General features: G+C 32.5%; 1 protein-coding gene across 1 annotated transcript in view; it reads right to left on the reverse strand.

Annotated features, from left to right (window-relative positions):
- The window catches only part of LOC118188757 (hemicentin-2-like), a 425,265-nt gene extending 399,363 nt beyond the window's left edge, over positions 1-25,902 (reverse strand). The window contains exon 1 of the mRNA XM_085814240.1: positions 25,527-25,902. The gene's annotated coding sequence lies outside the window, so the exon portion shown is untranslated. The remainder of the gene's footprint in view (positions 1-25,526) is intronic.
- Between the last annotated feature and the right edge of the window lie 1,076 nt (positions 25,903-26,978).

Here is a 26,978-nt window from a genome sequence, read left to right on the forward strand (position 1 = left end):
TGGCAGTTGTTGTTGGAACAAGTCTCTGGCTTTTATAAACTAGCAAATAAAAATGACACCTTCAAGCAGCTTTATACCCGTAATCAGTTCGTAATTTGTAAAGAAAAGTTACTTCCTGTGGATGAGATTCCTTCTCAAGTAATGTCGCTGAGAGAAGCAGCTGCAGCTAATTCGAGAAGTAGAGAGCAGGGCTATACACGCTGTCACTGCAAAAAGAAGTGTTCCACAACTAAATGCAGTTGTGAAAGCAAGAGACTCTTGTGCAATTCAAAATGTCATAAACGTTTATGTTCTTGCAATAAATAAGATTCAATCACATAATTAAGTTTTTTTTTTGTATTATTTTCTTTACTCATTTAGAATGTATTGTTTAAGTTCGAAATTTTATTTACATGTGCTGTTTCTTAAGATTTTTCTTATTTTGACATATACGGTATAAATGCAAAAGTAAAAAAAAGTTCCTTATTGACTAAATTTAAAACTAAATGCTTAACATTTATCCAAGCACGACTGTTGTCATTGTTAAGAAGTCAAGTAATATCGAGTAGCCCTTCTCGCGTTAAAATCAAAAGCTATATCTCACGCAGTGAAAACTGTCTCTATGGAGTTACGAACAACTCTTCTCACCAGGGATTGGTTACTTCTCTTAGCAAGACAGGCGAAAACGTTACGTCACCCTTGAAGTTTTATGGCGCTTGAAATACGGACAACAAAATGCAAATCTCCGACGTATTCAACATTCGCCATTAGTGCATGGTGAATGTCGACGTTTACCGGTATAAGTCAGAAATAAGGATATTTGGCAAATATTTTGGACGTGCACCAAGCGACTATGTGAATGTTGACATTCACTGGTGAATGTCGACATTCTCCAAATTTCGGTCATTCACAGTAACATATGTTATATGTGTAATAAAAACAAACGTATAAATAATGACTACCAGAAATTTTGATGGCGTAGAAGTGTTGATCCATAATGAATAGGAAATTGGAGGCGGAGGCAGACTACATCTTCATTTTTCATTTCAGTAAACATGTTGCAGCCTCAAACAAGTTGTTTTCCAAAACGTTTATATTTTAGATAAATTTGCAGTAAGATAGAAGGAGCAGACAAACAACAGTCTAGATAGGCCAAAGCGTTGAAAGAAAGTGCGCTATGTTCAGGGTGAAATCTTAATTCATATTGAATTAGTTTTGATTCTCAGGGCAGTTTGATTGGATAGTTAATATTACTGTAAAATTGCTATTGGCTGCTAGAAATGACGCAGTGCAGAGAGAGATTACTGTTTTTAGAAATGAGAAGGGAAATTTATGTTGCTAATTTAATCTTTTCCATATTTTGTTTTCTTACATATATAGAGAGAGATAGATAGATAGATAGATTTGTGATCGGGCAATAATATGTACATTAAAAATATTCTTCTAACCACATATGACATTTCAACATAGTGAGATCTATCTCATTTCCTTATCACAAAAGTGAAACTATCTAAATACGTATTAGTATTATGTATTTAGATAATTGTATATTTTTGTTGTTTTTAAAACTCTACATACACAAGAAAAGTAGCAGATTAACTTCATCTATTTTAAACAAAAAACTTCATCTATTTTAAACAAAAAAGATTTAAATCTTCAAAGAATGTAACGTTATTGACATGCAATTGAGATTGCTTTGATATTGAGTTCGGTTGCGGTAATAAAAGTGATATTTTCGTATTGATCATTTGATTTTAATTTTGTTTAATTTTTGAAAAAGGACTGAGTTCACGTCAATGAATTGGGAAAGAGAAAATAAAACTTCGGTTGCTCAAAGATACATATTGCACATTAAGGATTATTCTACGTATATAAGGATTACTTCACATAATTTATGCAAAAAAAAAAAAAAAAAAAAAAGCACGTAAATACTGACTAGTACACAGCTTCATTTTTAAATTAGAAGCAAAACTCGCTGATGTAAAATTTTAAATTAGATGAAAAAAACTCGGTTTGGGTGGATTTGGAATAAAAACTTATGAATTTTGAGGGCGATCAGACCTAGGTTCCCCTTTTTCAGGAGTAAAAGAAATTGGGAATATGATTTTCAAGAAGAGGGTCACATATATCATACGCTCAAAATCCATGAAATCTCATCTAGAAGTTTACACCAATCTAAGGTAGCTTTCCTGTTTAATTTTAAATTTCATCACAGCTACCGATATATATTATTACAGCTGCCGATATTAATTAAAATGTGTAAGCTGAGAAATTTCCATCCTGGATTGGGACTAATTAAGAGCAAAATAAATTTAAATGTTAAAAGTTTATTATCGATCTAAATTATGAAACAATGGTGTAGGTAAGTTCTTTACTTGAAACAAAAATATTTTAATTAATTTAATTAAATTCCTGTAGTCTCAAACGCAAATACATCTTTATGATATGTTAGAAATCGATTGCAAAAACAGCTGCAATGTTAAAAAATGGAAAGAGAAATAAGAAACCTTTATCAAAAGAAGAATTAAATGATTAATAGAAAAAAATGTAAGTGAGATTAAAGTAAGAGGGAGCGTTAAGTGTTAAAAGACAAAATGCATTTAAGGCAGAGACATTTAAAAGAAAATTGCTTCGAAATAAGACAAAAAAGTGAAAGTAATTAAAAGCTCAGATGAAAATTAAAAAAAAATATTAAAAATGTATTTTAATTGGCAAATGTAAGAAAAAAGTGTCACATGAGGAATGAAAACCATTTCAAACTTTAATTGAAATAGCTTTCATGATATTTTCTTGGCTGTCACTTAAAGAAAAAATTCGTAAACTCTCATTTTCTATTCTAAAATACATACATTCATAGCATATAAAAGCAACTAGAGTAAAGAGTTAGAAAACACAATAAAAGTTTGACAGTTCTTAATGAAAAATGTTAGTAAATTCTTCCTTTAACATTAATTTTACGCGAGCGGTAAAATCGCTAAACAGTGATAATTCAGATCTGGGTTCGACTCCAGGCAAACGGGCTGCCTACATGGGGTTTCAGTGGTTTTCCCCATGTGTAACGTGTATACGAGCCAGTTTCTCTTACGAAGTCCTCCACGAAGGTATCCTTCTCCCTTAGTCAGCTTGCTCTAGCGTGCTTTGCCATAATCAGTTAAAATGAAACTGAAACCAACATTTGGTTCTGCCAAATGTATCGAAATTACTAACCTAGCATTGTTTAACAAATCTTGTTCAAATTCAGCTTAATCTGTAAGAACTCTATTCTTATATGTGAAAATTTCGATCAACTAGCTTTTATGGACAGAAAACGAAATATGGTAAATTAATAGTTTTTCGTAGAAGAGTTGTGGAGACATTATGTTATTTTTCTGAAGCCTGAAACGTAAAAAATGAGCAATGTCCTCCCCTCGACTCGAACCTGGACCTTTCGAATACGCACCGAGTGTGCTACCGTTACACCACGATTGCATGCTGGAAGGAGGCAAAAAATACCTTATACAGTATTAGGGTGGCCAAATAGGAAAATGTGCATAATCTTGGCCAAAAAGCTTCAATCTACTGCTTTTGAGGCTATGATATGCGTTGTGTCCTGAAAGAATTGATATTGAAGTTATATTCAAAACGTGCGATTAGTAAGGGATATTTCTGCAACTTTCCGAGCATATAATATAATTATTTAAATGCCTAGTTCTACTAAGCGAAGCCCGGTGGCGCAGAGGCTAGCGCATCGCGCAGTAGCACCACAGGTTCGGTGTTCGATTCCCGGGCTGGGCAAGGTCGAGTCAGCCTTTCATCCCTTGATTTCCATCACTTGGGTCGATAAAATGAATACCAAGTTCGCTTGGGGACTAAACACTGGGGGCCCTGCGACAAGCTGACCACTTGTTCAGGGCATATGCTTACGCACCCCGGGTCCCCAGGTTAAGAAAGCAGATTTCGGGCACTGCAGGCCTTGGCCCGTTAGGGCTCTTACGCCAATGATTTTAGTTTTTAGTTCTACTAAAGTTCGCTCAATATAATCCTTTCTGTAGTTTTTTTTTTTTTTTTTTTGGGTCAACAAAGGACTTTAAACGATGTACCTTTTAAATTGGTACAAGTCTTCCAGCTACGAAGTGCAAGAGAGACAAAATGTCTTGAAATGTTGAGAGATGCTTTATCTTTTAGAAAGATGACCTTTATTTCGCTGCTCTTCTCCGTATTGTCAGAATTAACGGAAGTTAAACCTTTTGAATGCGTCGTTCTAGTTGCAAAGCCCGGACTTTTAAACGCTTGACTGCGATTTGGATTCAACTGGTTTTATTAGATTACGGCAAATAAAATTACGGCTGTCTACCTAACTTCCCTCTTAGGTAGACAGCCGTAATTTTAGCTTTATGAAGGACATTCTAAGAAAAACTGCTTTGCAGTCGCGTGGGGGAGAGCACTGAAACTCCCATGCAGCAATCCCACTCACCAAGATTTTAAGTTGGGAGGAAGTACTAGTGCATAGACGGACGAAGAGACTGCTTGTGCAGGGTGATTCAATGATCATGGGACAAAGTTGGAGGGGTGGTTGAGCGTACTAAAATATGCTCACAAGAAATGTTCAAAAGTACGACCACCAACAGTAATGCGAACTACAGCTGTGAGTGGCTGGCAAAGAGGGCGGTAGTGGGCGGGGAGCAATGAGGGAGGTAGAGGGCGGTAGTGGGCGGGGTGCAATGAGGGAGGTAGAGGGCGGTAGAGAGCCGGGTAAACTGCCATCCGATTGCATCAGCGGAAGAATAACTTGGTCCAGAATTACTTGGATGCAAATCTTCAATAGCCACAATATGCACGTGTGGGCAACTCATAATCCACACGACACACGTCCACATGCATTCCAAACCCGCTTCTGCGTGAATGTGTGGGCGGGTATTGTTAATGACTACCTCATAGGCCCATGCCTCTTACCTGCACGTACAAATCGCTTATGTTATATTTTTCTGCAAGAGGTGCTACTGGATTTGCTGCTGGATGTTCCGGCTCTCGTTCGTGATCGCATTTGGTTCCAGTATGATGGCGCACCAGCCCATAACCACGTGAATTACGTCTGCAATTACTTGGTTGGGACATTTCTGGGCCGATGGATCGGGCGTGCCCACCTTTTTGGCCAGATTTAGCCGGCGTGGATTTCTTTTAATGGGGGCATATGAAGCGCATCATTTAAGGGACTCCTGTTGATTCGCTGGAGAACATCGTTGCACGAATATCTATTGCGTCTGCAAGCGTACGCGTAATGCCTATCATTTTTCAAAATGTTTGATGAACTCTTCTACGACGTTATCAAGCATGTATTACCGTTGGTGGTCGAACTTTTGAACATTTTTTGTGAATACTGTATTGCTGCAAAGAAGCGCTATGCGTTGATTTTGTACATAAACTCATTTTTCCTATCGTGTCATTTTTTGCGTTCGTGTCTTAACATGTCAATTTAGACCCTGCATTCCTATCCCAAAAAATACATGTTTTAATTTGCTCAACAATTCTCCAAGTTTGTCCCAAGATCATAGAATCACCCTGTAGACTCTATAAGCATGCAATTTATTTCAGTCTGACGACGAAATGAATAGATATATGTTGTATAGTTTTATGAAACAGGCAACATTCTTCTGCCAGATGGGTATGTTTACCTGGTTTTATCAGAGGAAAAATTAACGTTGAGGAGATTTCTTTTAATTATAACACACATAGATTATTATGCAGCTCCAGATGCCCACGTTTGAGACATCAGATAATCTGACTTGGTTTATACGACTACAGCCAAAGCCTCGAAGGTTATCTTCTTCAGGAAAGGGATGCCTTCGTTGAGGAATGTCTGAGGGAAACTGGTTCGTATACAAGTTACACATGGGGAACCATGAAAACGTCCATGAAGCCAGTCCGTTCGCAGAATTCGAACCTCGGACCGAACTACAAGTGTTCAACGACTTTGCCGCTCGGCTGCTGGTGGACCTCAGACATCACTTGAATTTTGCATAAAACCACATGGAAATGATACAGTCACAGAAACGGAGACTTAGCCAAAAGAAAATTACAACTACCGAAGTCGAGAATGAGACGAGCAAGAACATGAGAGAAAAAATACTTTGAAACTAACAATGTCGTAAGCATGCTGAAGAAGATGGTATAGTGGTCTGAAGTTCAAAATTTAAAGTGAAATGCAACCATGAAATTATCCATTATATAAGTTTAGTTTCACCGCAGTAAGGTAACTGAATATTCGAAAATGATGTCTTAAAAAATATTAATGAAGCATACATACTTAATGTGATTTTAAGTATTTACTGTAGTTACATATCTTACTTTTGTGCAACCTCTTTCATTTGCAGTTTCTGGCTTACATTTTTGCTTTCTCTTTGTAATGCGGTTGGCGTTGTTAGGTGGACAAATTCTTTTCCCCTTTTCGTTTTTTAACAAGGGGTCAATGTTCAGTGAAGCTATCAAGCCTTACAGCCTTCGAACGGAATTTTTTTTTTATCACACTTTATAGTATAAAATAAATGCATGCAAATGCTGCTATTATAACTTTCTGTTAAGTTTTCAAAATGTGTAAAAGTACAACAGTTCATGTTTCCTTTTGAAAAATGACACTGAACCATCACTAAAAATTCGGTGCATTACAAAAGATTTAATAAGTGACACTAATATGAATAATCAGTATAACATTTTTATTGGAATGCATAATCAGTATAACATAGTTTACAGGAAATCATGATCAGTATAATATAGTTTATTGGAATTCAATGGCCTAAGAAAATGTTTGGAAGAAAGGTGGTCACAGAAAGAACATTTTAGTCAATTTTCAAGTAAGACACGTGACCTAGTGTTTAGCACCTTCTCGTTAATTCTTTCTATTGTTTTCCCGATAAATGGCTAATCACAAATTGAGTATGAAACCTTGAGGCGAATTCCTCTTATTTTCTCATCGTAGCTTAAAAAATAAATAATAAAAACTAAAGGCAGTTATCTCTTAAAAGAAAATCGAACAAAATATCTTTCATCTTAACGTTTCACGTGTTACGTGAAACGTCATTCATGATAGCCATTTTATGTTCTAAATGAAAAGCTTAATTACAAATCAGAAACGTCAGAATGAAGATAAAGATAAAAATAAACGTAGACTTCACAACAATAAATACTTATAAAATCTCCGTTATCTAATTTAGTTTATCTTTAGAGTTTTTGCTTTCTCTTCGCAAGAAAAAGCCCGCATTCTTTTCTGCTTCTGCAGCGTAGTTATAGAGCTAAGTGAAGGTGGCATATTCTCACTTCGTACTTTGATATCTGAAAGAGTGTTAAGCTGAATTTAATTCTAAAACTATTACGATGTTATGTTGTTGTTGTTGTATTGTCCATATTACATGGAACAATGTTCGTCAGAGCCTACTCCGATGAGAGGTTGGACTTCTAATTTTCCACCTCTAATTTTGAGGGAGCATCCCGGTGGTGGTGGGGACAGTGGATCTCCCACCTCTCCTCATCCACCAATCGACACTAGAAGATTCGCCGCATATTTAGAGTGCCGCCATGACCCACAGAGACTATACATTTACAACATCAATGTCTTACCCGGGATTCAAACCCGATCCCTTCGATACTGCTCTCCTAACTACTATACAGTCTGGGCGACTACGATGTTATGTATTTATGGAAATGAAATTAGTCAAAGACACTATAAGTTATTTTTTCCCTCCTTCCAACATGCCTTGTTGATGTAATGGCAGCACACTAGGCACATATTCGAGAGGTCCGGGTTTGAGTCCCGCCAAGGGTATTGCTCATTTTTCATGCACTCATGCTTCAAAATAGCCTAATAACTCTACAGTGGCGACAGAAATAAAATGTGGTGGGAAATGGTTCAGTGCCAGCGGACTTGACGATTAGGGTCCCCTAATTCCCTGTCGCCCTTTGAAAGGGGAAGTAAAGAAGGCATTTGTCCTTCCATCCAGCATGCTTTTGTGGCTTAATGGTAGCGGAGTCGGCCCTATTCATGCGGCCCATATTCGAATCCCGGCGAGGGCATTGCACATTTTTCACGTCTCCTGCTTCAAAAAGAAAACCCTAATGACCCTAAAACATTTATTATGAAAAATTTTGAAACAGCGAAGAAATTTAGAATGCTTTGGAACAGTCATAGTGTTACGATCTTTGAATAACAGTGATTTCTACTTCTGTGAATAGAGTTGCAAGAAAACCGGAAGATATCATTTTGCACTTAAGTGTATTTTTAGCTACGCATAATTAACTTAAGCAAAATAGGATCATGACGAAAATATAATCAATTATAGACAATCTCTACATATAATAAAAGAAAAAGTCTGTGTGTCTTTTGTTCTTGCTGCACGTAAGTTAATAGACCCAGTGCTACGAAATTTCGTATATAGGTGCATCTAGACAAATTCCAGTGCACCTCGAAGCGATTTTCTTTCAAACATTTTACCTTCCCAGTTTTATCTCATAATTTTGAATAGTTTCATTCTTTTAGAAAGATGGCTTTGGCATTAGTTTTCTTTCAATTGTATACTGGACTGCTGACTTGAAAATGAGCACTGTTGCCACTTGAAAAAATGAGGGCGATAATTAAGTGCAGTTTTTAAATTTAATGTTTCTATTGGATACTGAACGTTTGTTGAGAAAAGGCAACGGGGTATTGGTTAATTTATTTATTAGGATAATTAATATTTGTATTAAGGGATATTGCTCATTTCATTGTAATTTTGTTATATGTAATACTTTTTTTTATTTTAAATTTGAGGTGTTTTTTTTAATGAAGTTGTTCTGCAGAGTAAAATTCTGCGCAGTTTTTAAATTTAACGTTTGGTGTTCCCTTCAGGCATTTTTTTTTCCGGTACATTTAAATACCAGATGAATGCTGGCAGAGTAGCTGCAAGTAATAATATAATTTTTTTTTTTTTGGTTCGAGTGAATTTTCAGTATCAATATACTGCATGGGAAAATAAATTATTTTTTATTTTTTAATCAGGAAAAATATCAGTTGTGATTTAAAGTGAATTATAAAAAAATCATCCTCGGCAATAATGATATCCAAAATGGCTTCACAAATCTCTTTTCATGATACCATGAAATGAATTTCATGCGGGTAGAGCAAATGAAACGAAAAAGAGTAAGAAGGTCCAAATTTTTTATCTATGTATCAACAAAACTTTACTGTAAAGAATTGTTTTCTAAGGATTAAATTTTCAAACCTGTATCAACATAAAATTTGAACTTCATTAACAATTCCATTCATAATTTTAAACGGCCGGGAGCTTTATTTAATAGCCATTAGCCATGCACTACTACGTCGGAAACTGTGGCCATTATGAAAGCACCTTATAGGTGGTTATCGTTGCCTCCTATGAAGGGACGGACACTTGCAGCCATACCTTATCCGGAATTCAACCCCGTGCTCCTCGCGGCGACTGGCAGAAGATTCACTAACCACTATACCAGCTGACCGGTACAGCTCTATTCACTGAGACCGGAATCGCGAATTTCATTTAAGACTTACTAAATTCCTAAACTCCAGAGAAGAATATATACTATTAATCCCAAAACGGAGCCGCCCAGTAGGTATAGTGGTCAGGGAAGCTGACTGCGATGCCGAAGGGCCTGGGTTTGAATTCCGGAGAAGACATGGTTGTAACTGTCCGTCCCTTCATAGGAAAGGCGATGGTGGCCCACCTGTTAGGTGCCTCCATAATAAAGAGACCACTACATCCGGCCTTGTATAGATTAATGGACTGAGTTACATTTGTAATTGTTCATAATCTGCCACTGGAAAAAAAATCCCAAAACTGATAAGTTGAGTGTGTGTGATTATGTGTGGTTTTATTAAATTATTGATCAAGCTGAAAATATAGGACGATCTTGAATTAAACATCCACAGGCATCCTGGTAATGCAGTAAAGCGGAAATATTAGTTTTAAGACTAAATAACTCACGCAGATCGAAACACTTGTTCTGATGTCAACACTGGAAAATTAAAAAGCTTGAAAAATATCAAATATTTCGTAATTCTAGTCAAATTACTTCTTACGTCATCAGATTTGCATTTGAAGCTAAAAACTAAATTTTACTGAAAATACATATTGATCGAAATTGCCCGTTAACTAAACATAATGTTTATTAATTAAAATATATTTCCTTATTATCACGATGCGTATTTCGAAACAGCTTCAATATAGCCCACCTTTAAAGTTTGGCGAATTTGTTTTGGCGCCAAAGCACAGGAAATATGTTGTTTTGAAAAATGGTTGCCATCCAGATATTCGACGAAACTCCGCGTTTCAAAAATGGCTGCCATCTTGATTTCACCAGAAATTGCGGATAATAGAAATAAATTTACGACTATTATACGCGATTTTAAAAGAAAGAAATATTAAGGAATGATTAATGAAAATGATTAAGGTTAAAGGGATGTAATTTTAAAAACAATGCCGAAAAATCTCACCTTTGCTTGGCTTTCCCAAATGCAAGATTACTTTGCATTACATTTTTCACAAGTTTTATCCTTCAATAATCCACAATACATTAAAAATCCTCTAAAAATTTCATACACTCTTGTTAATTCACACGTAAAATATCTGTTTGGAATGCCTGGCTTTCCCAAACTTTTACGCTTGTCTGAAAACTCCCACCTTAAATTTTCCTTTAAAATCTCTCGATACTTAATTACAACATCACTAACAGCAGGTTTAGAGCAATCCATAACCAAATGCAAAAATCTGATCTCCAAAACAGTACTCTCCACAATATTTGAGCGTTAAACAATCGCCGAAAATAGTGTTACGAATTTTATGTAGATAGTTAATTTTAGTACAATTCTAATTACAAAATGTTGTATTTCCTCGTGCAATGCAGCGGGAGATAAATTTTAAGAGAAGATGTGCCGGAAAAGTAAGAATACATTGGCACGTGCATTTAAGTATGGGTAAATGGATATCTCGGTAATTTGTATTGAAATTGAATAATCATATCATTTATCGCCGCTCTTGGCGATATCGATATTATTTGGTTAAAATTCTAGGTGGGCTATACTGAAGCTGTGCCCATATTCCTTAGTGTTGTTCAATGGCCATCTACAGATTTATAGCCTCTGTCTGGTTCACGTACGGCAAATTTGTTGACAGCAGAATTTGTTTTTTTCATACTTACCTCGCAGATATTAAGAAATGTAAATAGCTACGATGTTGTAAATAAATGCGGAACTTTTGAAAGAAAGTCATTGTTGAAACGAAACATATTTTAACAGTGGTTATCGTTTAGAAGTATTAAAGCACTGTTGAGAATCATAATAATTCCCATTATTGCTAAACAATATACTGACATATTTCGTATGATGAATTGAAGGTACCAGGTGATTGAAAATAATTCAATCGATTCCCAATGCTATTCTTTTACTTCCTTCCATTTCCTCATTTCAAGAAGATTTTCTTGAGGGATTTAAGGTTAATATTTACATATAGTTTTGATAATATTGCCTTCATTAAAATAAATAAATAAATAAATAAAAAATCTAATATTGTCGGAAAAATTCAATATAATGTAATTTAGACAGATACTTTAGTAAACCCTACGGGATTTTCCTCAAAACCAAATGCTATATTTACACCATCCTTATAAAGACCGTCATTAGATACGCTTTACCGGCTTAAATGATTCCTTAAAGAAACATCCAATCTTTTCATACGTTAGGTTTGCTTTGGTTTGATTTATTTAATAATGACAAATCCCTCGAGGGCTATCTGGCCAAGAGGAGGGATGACTTTGTGGAAGACGTTTTAAGAGAAAATCGCTGGTATGCACGTTACACATGGGGAGAAACATGAAAACACCCATGCAGCCAGCCTGTTTGCTGGGATTCGAACCCCGGACCAAAGCAGTTGTGTTTAACGACTTTAACATTAGGTAACACACAGGAGCAAGTTTTACCTACATAGTGTTGCTTTGCATACTTTTTTTTAAAAGTTCCTTTTTATTTTCAATAATTCTATATAATTGAATTAATTTAGAATTTTCCCTTTTAGTTTCAATAATTTTAATAAGGAGCATATCAACAAGATAAAACGTTCTTTTCAAACATGAAAGAAACATTCTTTTCAAAGGCAATGCAAGACTGTGAACTTCGGAGACAACTACAGATTTGAAATTATCGAAATGAACATTTATTTCTATATAAGCCATGTGCTCCGATACACTTCTGAGGTAAGACAGTAACGATGTGTAAACAGGGTGATTCAGAATTCATCATCAATATTTGGTGGGGAGGTAGCGAATAGGAAAAGGAGATTTCACATAGGAATGCACGGGCGCATATGCCATGTAGTAGGGCAAAATGACCTCAGTTCAATGATGGAAAGAACACATTATCTTACATGTAACATTTCTTTGCATTGGTTTTACAGACTTATAAGAGGTGCTCGAACTGCTGACCATGTTCTAGAATGCATGACTCACAACGGCGTTCCATGAACAACCGGACCTTCTGGAATATGCCTGACATTTGCATGCATATCTGAAAGTTCATTCCACGTATACCGGTTCATGTTACTTCTGCAAAGTCACCTAGTCGAAACGCCCAACAAGTGTGCTTATGAATGGAAGTTGTGTACACACAGCGCCCTCTACACCACCATCCGTTCGTCTGCTCCCATTCTTTTTTATGTGAAATCTTCTTTTCCTATCCCCTACCTACCCACCAAATATTGATGATGAATTCTGAATTACCCTATATAGTCTATATGTCTGTGCTTACTGTTTGCTTTTCTATTTTGACATTTTTGTAATAATTCTCAGCAATTTTATACTATATGTTTTCAATTTCACATTGTGTTTTGCGTTATTATTAAAATATTACATACATACTATACAACAGTATCAAGCAATATAATTATGCTTTTACACATCATTTATTCTGTTTTGTTAAGGACTTTAACCTCTCTATACTGAAGCATCTACACTATATTTTTAACTTTAATTTAATTAGGATATTTTGTATCTGATAGACAATATGAAATTCCTATTGTGCTTGTTCATTTTAAGACTCTGTCATCTTACTTATTCATTTTAAGATTGGCATGCTGTCTCTATCAGCTTCCAGTATTAAAGGGTACTATTGAAAGGTATTCCAATATTTTATTTATGGGGACTACTCAAACTGAAGTATACGTCTATCCAAGCAAGAGGAAGAAGTACGATATTCAGCGTTTCTAATATCGTACTGCAATGAAATATAAATAATAATCACAGCAAAACTAAATTACATTAAAAAGCAGAAGAGATTTAAAAAATTATTCAAAATTGAAAAGATTTTCCCTAAAATATTTTTGAAAAGATTTATTCATAGTTTTTTGACCATGGAGTTCGAAATGATATATTGAATTCGTTTCGTAATTTGGGCAATCTAATCCAAATTTCTACTCTTGGTGAAATATAATAGATTATTATTAACTTGATTTAATTTTTCAAAGCTTTTCTAACAAGAGCTCTGACAAAACGATTGAAATTACTCACGAAATCCCTTACAAAATTACCTACTGTTTATAAATTCATATTATTGTGTCATGCATATGGAACATTCGTAAAGCGTAATTAAAATATTGGTTTCCTGAAATATTAGTTCTAGGTATGCTGTTCCAATTAATCAGGTTCCCAAAAGAATTACGAAAATTTTATTTAAGCAGCCGTAGTATTATATATAGAAGTTTTCTCTTATTATATCTAAAATCTAATTTTTATGCAGTTATCACAGATTAAACGAATTTAATTATTGCAAAATTTAATTAAGATAAAATAACACGCCAAACAAGTATTCATTTAGAAGTCAAACAACAAAAATCATCGTTATATTTTCAAATTTTCACAGGAATAGCTTCGATGGTTTTACCAAACCATCAACCTCAGCTGCAAAAGTGGAAATGAACGAGATAAGATATAGTGATTAGATAAGACAAGAAAGAAAGACTGGTCAAGAGTTAAGCTACTGGCGCCATCTGTTGATGAAACGAGAATAAAACATCTTTTCCTTAAAGGCTGAAGGCAAAGATGTATTGGAATTAGGGTCGTTAACTAAAACAGAAAGAATTTTTGGTATGTGAAACGCCTCTGGAAAATCTAATTCACCAATGGAAGATGCTTTTTGAATAATTTTGGCAGCAGAAAAATTGAAAGTGTGATTTTCGGACCAACAAAATGTTGGTCAACAGAAGATTTCCGTGTTTCCTTTTTTCTAACATATGCCTCATGTTCCTTAACACGCAGTTTTAAGGCTCTCTTAGTTTGTCCAATGTAACTTAAACCACACTGGTAAGGAATCTTGTAAATACCCCAGGAATTCATATCCGGAATGGGGTCCTTGAGTATGGAACTCGGAATTTTATTGATGGAAGAATTGCGCTTTTGGTTCGGTAAAGCCATCGAAACTAGTTCTGTGAAATTTTGAAAATATAACGTTGATTTTTGTTGTTTGATTTCTAAATTAATATTGAAACGTTTATTTAGTTATATTTTATTGGGCATAAAATCTGAAAGTCTTTCAGTATTTTTTTTTTTTATTCATATTAATTAAAAGGAATATTTTCGAGTCACAATCTGAGAAATAAATAAAGCACTAAAAGCGATAAATCGCATACTACATCATTACTAGATTTTATATTTACAGAACCGTTTCAATGCCAGATTTCTTTAAGGGAAAATTTTTAAGGGAAACTTTTAGAAACTCATAGTTGAAAGTACATTTTGAAGATAAATAATTTACAGAAATCAAAGTCAAATTTTGGGTATATTTATATCATTTTACACAAACCAGCTGTTACTAATCTAAAATATCCAGACTATATTTCTCATTCGAAACTGTTGTCAGGCAGGAACAGTTTTTTAAAGCTGATGAAAATGAGATCCTTCTATAAATTTAAAAGCTAAAAATAATGAGGTGCAGTCCACTGAGCTGAAACAAATACTAATTTTTAGTTTGGAAGTATTATGCCTCTTGGGATCTTTCAAGTCTTTGACGTTATCTCTAAACCGTACTGACAGGTGGCTTTCTTTTATCCCAGAGTAACTTTAAGATAAGAGAAAATATTTTTAGACACAGTTTTATTGTTAAAATATGTTGAACTTCTACAAATTCTTTCTTAAACTGCAAATACAGTATTTTTTGTTCACTGTGACCTTCATACCTCAATAATCGATTTGCAAAACAGAAATATATAAACTTATAATAAAACTGTCATTATTGGTTTATAAGATTTGACGGTGCGGACTAAAATTTAACATGCAAATTAAATTCCAAAGCAGACTTTTTAAGGATATTACTATATGATTAATTAAGTCATTAGATAAGTGTATTAAATTAATAGAGCAATATAGGAATGTGTTTTCATTATACACATACGCAGTTTTATTGTAATAAGTAGAAAAGAAACCGGAATGTGATACGAGTTGCAATTAATTTACTACAGCTGATGATACATTATTAAATAATCGATGCTCTTACACATTATTAATTATTCGATACCCATAAAACATTATTAATTAATCGATATTTTTCCAATAGATTTTCTAAGTTAACATTTTACAACTTTGAAAATTTCGTATTAGACTTTGATAAATACAGTATATAAATAAGAGATATATCGAAGTTAGAAAATGATCATATTGGTGACGCGCAAGCGGCTGATGTATTTCGCTACTGAAAGAGCAATGCTTTGTGATGCATCATTTAATCTTGTTCTCTAGAGTCATATCCACATGCTTAGTAAAAAGGAAGAACTTTGCCCGATCAGGGTAATTTGCTAGATAATAAGGAACTTATCTAAAAACGTTGCAAGATAAAAATAACTGTGCGCAAACAATGTAAAACAAAAGTTACTCATATTGCACAGATCTCAGTATAATTCAGTTTCGTCTGTTTCTGGAATAAATGTCAGTGAAGGCTTCACAGAATTAATATTTACAATCCGGCAGCTATAGTAAAACATTTGTTGACTCTCTGCCATGCTAAACGCTGGTTTCATTACTTTAAAACGAGCACATACAGTAAAACTCCAGTTATCCGAATCATTTGGAACCGGACCTTATTCGGATAATTGGATTTTTCCTGAAGAAAGGATCTACATACACTTTAATTAATTACTATATGTACGGTATATTGAAAATAGGAGAAAAAACTATTTTTAAAGAAAAAGAGGCTTTAATTAATTAATTAAAATGAAAAGGCAACACTTTTACGTACGTGTTATGCAGCGTACTGTACAGTATTTACAAGTGCTGAGAGTCATTGCTTGGTGAACATCTCTGTCAAAGTAAGCTGTTTGACGGTCACTGGAGCCTTTCTTCAGGAAAAATCCAATTATCCGAATTTTTGATTATCCGAATAGGATCTGGTTCCAAATGATTCGGATAACTGGAGTATGTTCGTTCTGCAGTATGTGCCAAGCTTCCGAGCTATAACCTTAGCTTTTTCACAAATACGGACCCGAAATCGAGTTTCCCACAGAATTTTGCTGCAAAAACCACTTGAAAACGGCATCTTCTAAATTTTCGGTTATTGCTGCATTGATTTTCTCGAAGAACTCCCAGCCTAGTTTTCAAACAGTGACACGAAGTTTAAAAGTGTAGGTTTGCAACTTTTAATGTCTGAAATCGTTGATTGTGCAACACTACGTTTCCGTCTTAATTTTTTTCTTAAACTCTGAAAGCGATTCGGATAGTAGGAGAGCTCGAGTAATTGGAGTTTGCATAATTCTAAAATATAAAATAATTTCTGTAGTAACATGTCATTTTAAAAATATGAAAATTATATCTCTGTCACAACAGTGTTTGCAAGTACGAGTTTCAAATTTTGAGATATTTTTTGTTCTTTATGTGACTAACAAATGCCATGTATCCGTAACTCGAAACCTGGAGGAATTCAAAATACGATGAATGGTATTTTGTAATAATAACACTATATTTATTTTTTGAACTTCAGATATTCAATGTTAAAACTCAAAAACATATTTTAGCATTATATGTTTCCATGTATACTAATGGTTTTCGATATTTCCATAGTTAGTTACAATTCTCGATAGCAATTCTCAAGTACATTGCTGCAAATAAAACGCATTAATAAAAATTTGAAAATAAATGCATTTTTGTTTTCAAATATTAAACGAAAATATATAAATTATATACCCTAAAAGGACATTAAAACACGTACTCAACTAATTTTCAACCATTTCTCACTCGAGTTGATTCTAGATGTATGTCCCACACAGTGACGTGAAGAATGAACTACCAAACGGCTTCTATAGTATTCAAATAACAATACTTTGATACGCTACATTTCAACTTAGCATAATATATGTGATAACTGTTACTTTTCTATCAGGGTAAAGTGATAACAGTTAACCTGGTTGAAGAAGAAAAATAATTTAATTGCAGTAAAGAGTCAAGCCCTTTCAGTATTTTTTGATATTATAACTAAGTATATGAAATTATTTACCAGTGACTCACAATGTATCTGCTATTAATTTTAGTGTTTTAAAACACATGAATCCTTTCTTTTTACATTATCATGAAAACAAAGCGACATCGACAGTTTCTAACGGTGAATTGGATGTCGATTAATCGTACGAAAAACATACAGGGTAAATTAAACACATTTATTTTAAATTGAGAGTTGTATCACGTTAAGTAAAGGTTTCATGTTTCTGAATCTAGCGTTTAATGTTTAGTAGCCAGGATATTACTACATGGGAAGAAATATAAGAATTACTCAAAAAGTGATCAAGAAGCCAATAAAATCCTTTCTGTTTTGCCTCTGCCGTCAAAGAATATCATGCAATTTCGATGTTCTAAATGCTCTCACCTTTTGCTAATTTCATTATAATTTTTAATTTAAATTTTTATTCTAATTTTTAACTTTATTTTATTTGAATAATATTATATTATGTGATTTTGAATATTATTGCAATGAGTTTCATTAAAGCTTTATTATCAATACCGAATTAACATCCATTCATTTGCAAAGTATCGAATCACTAACAATTTGCGAGATCAGAAATTATACGATTTTCAAGTCCTGTAGTTATTAAAAGTACACAAACACACAAAAATAAGTTTGGGCATATCATGCGTATGTATAAGCACTTTATTTCTATTCGAACAAAGAAACTATTTAAGAGGCATAATACAGAAGCGCTCCTGCTTTTAAGGAAAGGAGTTCATACATTAAATTTAGAGCATTAAATGTCACACGTTACTATTAGGAAATGAGGAGCAAGACAGATATAGTTCCTTTAGTTTACATTTTATTTCTATCAGCAGTTCCTACAAATCTTTCCATCTGGTTCCATTATTGCAATATAATGCTTTTCTTAAAAGAAGTCTGTATTCGACTAGAAAAAAATCTAAACAAATTCCTCAGAATTACGTAACTACGCATTCTTAAATGGGCATTTAATGCCATAGTATAACAAATAATGAAAGTATAGCCTTTAGGGTTTTTAAATGGGGAAAGAGAAAGTTTTATGCATTAAACAATAAGATAACTTATAAGCATTTATATTAAATTATAGATAAATGCCACTTTGAATTTAATAATGCATAAATTAATGGAAGTATGCGTTACAAAGTTAAGTTATAGATTATATCTCTTTAATACCAAAAGAAGAACATGGAGTAAAAATGACTAAGATGCAAAGGAAAGGAAAGAAATATTTCATAAAGCAGGATAGAAATAACCCCAAAATAACTATTTTAATTAGTAATAATAAAACCTCTTTTGATAGCGATATCTATATGAAGTTTTAAAAATTGTTTGGTTTATTCCTTTAATTTGCCTTTCCTTTTTAATTATCTCTACTTATAGAGCATCTGTTTGTCTCTTTTACACTTATTGTTGTGACTTCTATAACTTTTTTGACACTAGCATCAGATAAAATACTCCGATTTTATCGCAGCCAGGAACGTGGCAAGATGTTTAGGTCTAACGTTAGCACTGGCCTTGAGTATTTTACAGCTGAGCGTATGGTTTGGACCAATTCTGATCAAATTTTGAAGCGGAATTTCCTTCAAAACGAATCTAAGGGTTTTCTATCCCTCTTCTCCTTCCATCACACCTCACGCTATCCTATTTTAAATCCTCCGAAAGCCCCGAAGACACTCTAAACTAAAAAAGATCCAAGCCTTCTCTACGACGTGAAAAGAGCCCAGTGATAGGGCAGCCAGCAATGGTAACCACGATGCCGACCAGGGCCGGTTTTTCATTCATTAAAACACATTTATTGCTGGAATGGTTTCCCCAAAAATGTATGCACCCTTTAACAGTTGATAAAGTCACATACTTTTTACTTCCTTGTACGATGTAAAAAGGAAGTATTGTAATCGTGAAAAGATTCAGATAGCATATTTCAACGAAAATATCCATTTTGACCGCTTTCGAATGCAATTTAAGGATGTATTTACCTGATATCTATACGTAAGGACAGAATAAAAGACTCTGTACCTCCCAAAAAATTATTAAACTGCTTTAAAATGAATTCTGAAGAGAATTTTTCGTGGCGTCTGTACGAACGTACGTATCTCGCATAACTCAAAAACGAGTAGCCTCAGAACGTTGAAATTTTGTATATAAGACTACTATAACATGTAGATGTGCACTTCGTATTTTGGTTGCAATCGGCCTCGCCAAACGTATAAAAATATATTTATATATATATCCACTCTGTTACCCGGCTCAGTGATCTCAGTTTCTTTACTCTTATATGTTTGTAAATTGTACATTTTTCGCGTTAAAAATGTTTGAGTTATGTTGTTTTTATCTTCTGGCTAAGGTTTTTATGCCTTTAGTAAATCTGTATGCAATATTTTTAGAATTATCAACAATTTAAAAGTTGTTTAAGTGCCGCCAAGCCTTATATTTTTTTGATGGCGGCCATTGTTGTTTACATTTGAAACAGCTGGCTAGCGGATTTGTTGCCAATCTAGAGAATCTTAGCTTCGCAACAACGAAGATAACGACTTCATTTATTACTGCGAATTAAATCGTGCTTAATCCTTTCTGGAATTTTTTTGAGGAAATAAGTGTTTAAGATTTACTTCGTAATTTTTAATACAGATATTTTGAGTTTTTATGTATTTTTGCCTTGTCGCGAAGTGAGAACTGAATTAAATGAATGAGAAATACTCAATCGTCTGTGAAAAACTGTTTCTTTTTGTTTTGTTTGCTTAAATTCTTTTATACATTGGTCTAGCTTTATTATAGTATTTGAATAGAACATGTGGCAACGATTAGATTATTCTTTAAATAACGTAAATTTTGTGCATTCTGAGTTATAATATGAACAAAATATAATACTGTTAAGTGAACCTAGCGCTAGAGTGTCGCTGTGGTAAACAAATCGAGTGAATTTTAAAGAATGCATTTATTCTATTGTGTTTTATGCGCTGTCGGCGAAGTAGATTTAATTCAATCCAATAAGTTTAAACGAAATGCAAGAAAAAAGGTGTATAATAATTTAATATTCCGTACAAGGAAGTCGTGTGGTGTACAAATGAGATTTTTTGTTTAATAGATTGAAATGATGAGAGAGTTGAATTACAAAGAACATGCAACCTAAAATATATCTGAATATATGGGAACTTTCAGTAACCAGTTTAGAAAAGGGTTTCAAACAGATCCACGTGTGTGACTTTAGATCACTCAAATTAGTGGCAAGTTTAGGAGCAGATGAAGTTGCTTAGTATGTTCATATAAATGTTCTAGAACAGTGGTCTCAAACTCAAATTACCGCGAATCACATGCTCGACCTGACAGGTACTGAGGAGCAAGAGCATGCTTTTCAACAAAATTGTAAAATATTGCTAACATAACAAGAAAAAAATTAATTAATAAATAAAATTTAAGTTTCACTAACTGAATACTTATCAAAACATACGTAAAAAATAATAATAATTACTCAAAGGGTGAAATTCAAATTTACATTCATTTCTTATTTGAAGTCTAAAAGTTGGTACCTGCAAGATATTTTTACTGCTTATACTTTGTATTTCAAACGCAAGTATTAAATTTTAGGCAGACATTTATTCCAGTATGTTAAATCAACCTCTAAATAACTTCCATTTATTTGAATTTCTCTTTTAACCTCAACCGAAAAACCAAAAATTTCAGAATACTTATGCACCATTATCTGTCGGCTAGGGAATTAAATTTACTGATTACACGGACATAGGATATTATACCATTTTATTTTAGACATGTGGCCTGACATACATGTATCCAGTGACAAAGACAAAACTCCAATTCATTCATTTTATACATTATTTTATTTAACCCTTCAACAGCAGCTTCCATATGTTTATCTCTCTAAAACTATAAACGCCATATTTACAACACTTACATTATTACAATGTATTCTCAGGTCTCATAAATTCGTTTCGGGGCCCGCGGGCGGCAAGTTCAGACCATTGTTCTAGAATATCTTAGATATCACACGCCCAACGAAGCAAGAACATTTGATTGAAATGCATTGCCAGAAATCTCTCAGCAAGCAGGTAATGAGATAGGAATTCAAAAATCATGCGTTCATAGCACTTTGAAGCTCTCATTAGGAATATTATATTCGAATTATAATCCATGTTGTTGCTGAAACTAATCTCGACTAAAACGATAAAATGCTTTTTAAGTGATACTTTACAAAATGTGTCAAAAATTGCACAGTTTACACGAAAGAATGTTTAGACAGATGAGGTTACATTTATATGCAAGGTTAATTTCTATTGATGCTAATAAATAGAAAATACAATTAATAAACACGATTTTCTGATGTTAATTTCATGTTAATATACACGATTTTATGATTACTGAAAATGTTTGGGTACTCTATACATATGCTCTGCTAATTTTGTACACTAATGCGTGTGCTTAGTGAACCGATTGTTCATCATATTCCATGATGATTCAATAACTGTCACCGTTTCTTTTTTTAAATACGAATTTAATTCAATCAGTATTTTAAACAAAGGGAAATCACCTAATTACATGCTATTTTCAACGCCTGATATGTTTAGAAGACATAAATGAAAGATAATTGAAAATATAAATGCCCTAAACATATCCATTTATTACAAAACTTTCGCCACATTTATCTTCAAATTTGAATCCGTAAAAGGATAAATTCTCCATTACTGTGATTCAGAATAATATAAAAATATCAAATGATTTGTACTAGTCCTTTATATGCACATATATTTTCTACGTGCTCTGTACCCTGTATCGGATGCTTTGTATAGAATCAAAACTCTAAGTTTCAACAAATGGATTTTTATTGACCGTGAGATCACCAGTTTCTTTCTAAAAATAAGAAAGAGAAAAGCATAAGCTCTGCATCTGAAGGGATATTTGCTATGAGTGACAGCAATGGAAAGTGGGAAACAGCTCCAACAGCGAGCTGTCTTTCTTCACTTTGCGAGTTTGAAAAAACCAAAGTGTGGAATAAAGAAAAAGAATTGAGGCAAAATAACTGATTTCCTAAAATTTACGGCTTGATGGGAAACATAACTCAAAATTCAGAGATTCTGCGAAGAAAGTACATTTTTTTAAAGTAGTGTTTATTTTATACTTCACAATATATCGTTACTAAAATGACATGTTTTTCGTTTGGTTGCTAAGTCATTTGTATTCTTCATATAAAAAAGAAAATAGTGTCAAAATTCAAAATAAATCTGAAAGGTATCAGATTTTAAATTACGTCTAAAGAGGCGGTTTTTTTAATGTTTTGTGTGTTTTACCTGTATTTGTTAAATATCATGTTCTACGTCTCAAACCATGAAATTCAGCTTAACAGCAATATCGCTAAATAATTTGAAAATGAGCATACATTTAGAATTTTCGATACACAGTTCCGCGAGCGGGAGATAAAAATGTTTCCTTCCCCCCATAGAGTGTGCAATTGCTCGCTTTTCAATCTTTTAGTTTGTTAATCAAAAATTCGTTGAAGTGTTACAAAATATGAAATCGATAATAAAGTAAATTTCAAATTCAAATTAGTGCTTCCACATGCCCATATTCTATGGAAGATTACGTTATTCAAATTTTGAAGGCTCTAGGTACCGTTTTCTTATCCCAATGCGATAAACATACATACATTCATGCAGATTCTTCATCATTTGATTTCTTTAAATATAAGACAGGACGATAGTATTTGGTGGCAACAATTTGAAAAGTGAAACAACGCTTATCGTGAATCGACACAAAATGCCAAAACGAAATTAATAGTCCTTCTGGGCAATTCCCCTTTAGACAAATAAACTTAAACAAAATTAAATTGATATTGGATGAATGTTTTCTACGATCAGAATCAATCTGAAGTTGAAATTTGCCAAATACATAAATTTTCTTAATGATATAATCTAAATAATAAAAAAAGAAACGAATTTATTTACTTCGCATTTATAAAAATGTAAGAAAGGAATTGCGTTCCCCTTTTTTGCTTATTTTTATCAAATTTACATGAATGTTGAGCAAAGAAAGACTATTATTTTAATTGATTAATTTTCGTTTCTTACGTGTCTGGACTTCTTCAAATTTATGTTACCGTAAACCACGTAATATAGTAGTCGAATCAACAGACTCAAAAAATTGCCTAAATATTGTTTTTGTTCACTTAGTTATCACTTATTTTAAGTATATATATATATATAGATAGATAGATACTTGAGTTTTACTATATGAATAATATAATATTATTACTATATTAATACGAATTTTACTCTACAGTAATAATAATATTATTAAAGTAAAATTTATATAGTAATAATTAATATAGTAATATTACATATGAATAATATATTATTTTGTTATATGAATATGAATTTTACTGTACAGTAATAATAATATTATTAATATATAGTAAAATTCATATAGTAATATTATATCATTCATATTTTATTATATGAATTTTGCTGTATATAATTCTGGATTTATATACTAAAATATAAAAAAAAAAATTAACAAACGATGGCAAAATAAACGCAGATATTTTGCCAAGCAATTCCTGTTATCGTTGTAAAAGCGTTATTTTTAAAGACTCTTAGGATGCAGAAATCAGAAAATGAAGAACAAAATATATAAAATCTGTTAGAGGAGCAACCTCATGTAAAGTTATGTGTATGAGGCGTTATAAATAAAATGCAGATACAGAAAGAAAAATAGACAAATAAAGCACCGAAAGTATAAACCAATTAAGCGTTAGGCAATGAAGTATAACAAAGAAAACACTAAATGCAAATGATCAATTACAATTTAATACACTTCAAAATTTTTGCCACATTGTAATATTAATATTCTTCTCTTCAGTGTTTGAAGCTTAGCAGCCTATAGTTTCATACCTTTAGCAATTACTTTGTTATTATAATATAACTGATTTCAATATAATATACTACTTTGTATATTGAAATATACAAAGTATTAAATGCAAGTAAGTATTCAATATATTATACTTACTTGCATTTAATTTTATTTATTGCCCTTTGGCCACTAATAATTATTGTTAGTTTTGTTTCTTAGAAGTGACAACAAAACATCTTGCAGATTATGTGCATATAATAAGTAGGATTATTTAAAAAATGTTTATTATTTACATAAGTACTATATTAAGATCGAAACTTATTTTCAGAAACAACATATACTTTAGAATATATTTATTAGTTTCTAGAGTCTGTAATACGCTGGTAGCGTAATTTTGACGCGTGAGCGAATATTTTATTCAAAACTTTTATTTTAAGATAATGTTTTCTAATTGAATTCGATTTTGTCTTTGGGTTCATTGCGAAGATAATTTCTTACATTATACATAAATACACATAATGATTTATTCGTTTCATTTAAAAATTATGAAAGATAAAATCAATAAGCATAACCATGCAAGAAGTAATAATAAATTATGCTTTTTAGAACAGATATTTATAAGCATGTTATAAGATATTTTGTATAATACAGATAATAGGTGTAATTCAGATATACATTTAAAAGTGCATGAACATCGGAAATGAAATCTTCAAAGAAAACCCAATACCGGGAAGATCTTTTCCTTTAATATTTATTATTTTATAATATATATAATATATTTAAAAAATAATAAATAAAGTCCTCACAATTTATTGGTTATTGTAAATATACAATGATCTAAAAATGCTTGAAAGTAAATTATTTGAAAACGCAATTAAATTGCTAATGAATCTTTTAATTAATTTTGTTTTTCGCAAATGATATGATAGAAAAACATCATCATAACACCTGTTTTGATCAAATTAATGCGAATTAATTTCTTAGGAAATTCAATTGTATAAAGAAAACAGTAAAAACAGTTTTATAAAAAAATTATCATTTAACTATATGCTCGATAAAGATAATATATTCAAATAAAAATAAATATTAGCATAACAGGATTAGAATAATCAAATATAATAAAAGACTAGAAATGAAAATTATAATACATGTCAGTTTTAAATTATGCTAAATTGGTAAATATGAAAATACATACTTGACGAAATTTCGCAATCTTCTCATGTCACTGTACTAAAAGTTTGCATCTATCTAAATGTTTGTTTAATCATTCCGGTCAAAGTAGACATGTGGCATTCCGGATTTCAAAATATTTTTGCTGTTCATAATAAAACCATACAGCATATATGCTCCCTTAAACTGGTTACCTAAAGTTTCTTTTAGTATAGTGCACGTTATTTTTTCAATTCACACATTCAAAGATTTATCTAAGAGCAGTTTAAAATTATCTTCCTATCCTTCACTTCAAATTCTAGGTGAGTTTCACCGCACGACCGGGTAGAATTGTGATGAAACAAGAAACGCCCACGTGTGTTGAAACAGAGAATCGAAGCGTGAGTTCAGAAGCTCCCCAGAATCGGAAATAACTCCTTTCCCCAAAGCAAGAGAGCTTCGGATCTTTATTTTGCGTTTCAAAAGTGGTTTGTTCTCTCATTTGATTGGCTCAGACATCTAGAGAGCGGCGCGATCTCGCGGAGGAAGAGGATTGGCTGTGTTGGAAGTAGCGGCAAAATTAGTTACTTTTCTTCGCTCTAGATAGCAAATAATTTTGTTTGTTGATAAAAATTAATTTTAAACCATAGATTAGAATATAGAATAGTTAGTACTTTTATTAGAAACTGGAAAAAATTATAAGTTCAGAATAAATATCATTTCTCTATGTTAACATACTTATTTTCAATTTAAAGAGAATATATATATCTACAGAGAGAGAAAGAGATTAACGTAGTACATAAATATATCAAAGTATTTCCCATTTGTACTTACCTGAATATTCATATAAATAATATGCTTCAGCAGCTGTAAATAAATAATGAATTGGAGAAAGGAACGAGTTAATGATTTTTCTAATAATCAATTAAAATTAACATAAAAAGTAATGCTATGAGGATAATAATTTATTGATTTTTAACTGGTAACTCTGTTTTTCATGTTTATTTAAAAGGGATTTCAGCTGCTATTTTAATTTAGTGCGTGTATCTAATAATACCTTTTTTTTTTGTGTGTAAACCATTTACACTTATAATTTTCTTCAGAGTTATAAGAAACATGTCATAAATGCAGCAAACACTGGAAATGTTTCAAATATTCAAACTGGCATGACATCATACTATATTTAAAGCTGCACTAATTTAAATGGTGTGGATTTTACTACGTATTTTTAATATTATTAATTGTTGAAAATGTACGTAAATCACCTACATTATTTAAAATCAAATTTTTAACAATACTAGTGCATTAATATTTTATTTTGTAATTTATTAATCCTACGGCGGGAGCTCAAAATTACAAAATTTCATACATAAATTTTAATTATTACTGTAACTGAAATTCCATATTATCTCAAAGGGTCATTTTATTTAGTATTTGGTATTGCTAAAATAAAATATTTAATAACAGCAAAGCAACTGAAAACTTCTATCTTTGTTGA

The sequence above is a fragment of the Stegodyphus dumicola genome, chromosome 4 (assembly GCF_044657685.1).
Source record: "Stegodyphus dumicola isolate Sdum_Otavi_A_Nest chromosome 4, ASM4465768v1".
In the NCBI taxonomy this organism is placed as follows: domain Eukaryota; kingdom Metazoa; phylum Arthropoda; class Arachnida; order Araneae; family Eresidae; genus Stegodyphus; species Stegodyphus dumicola.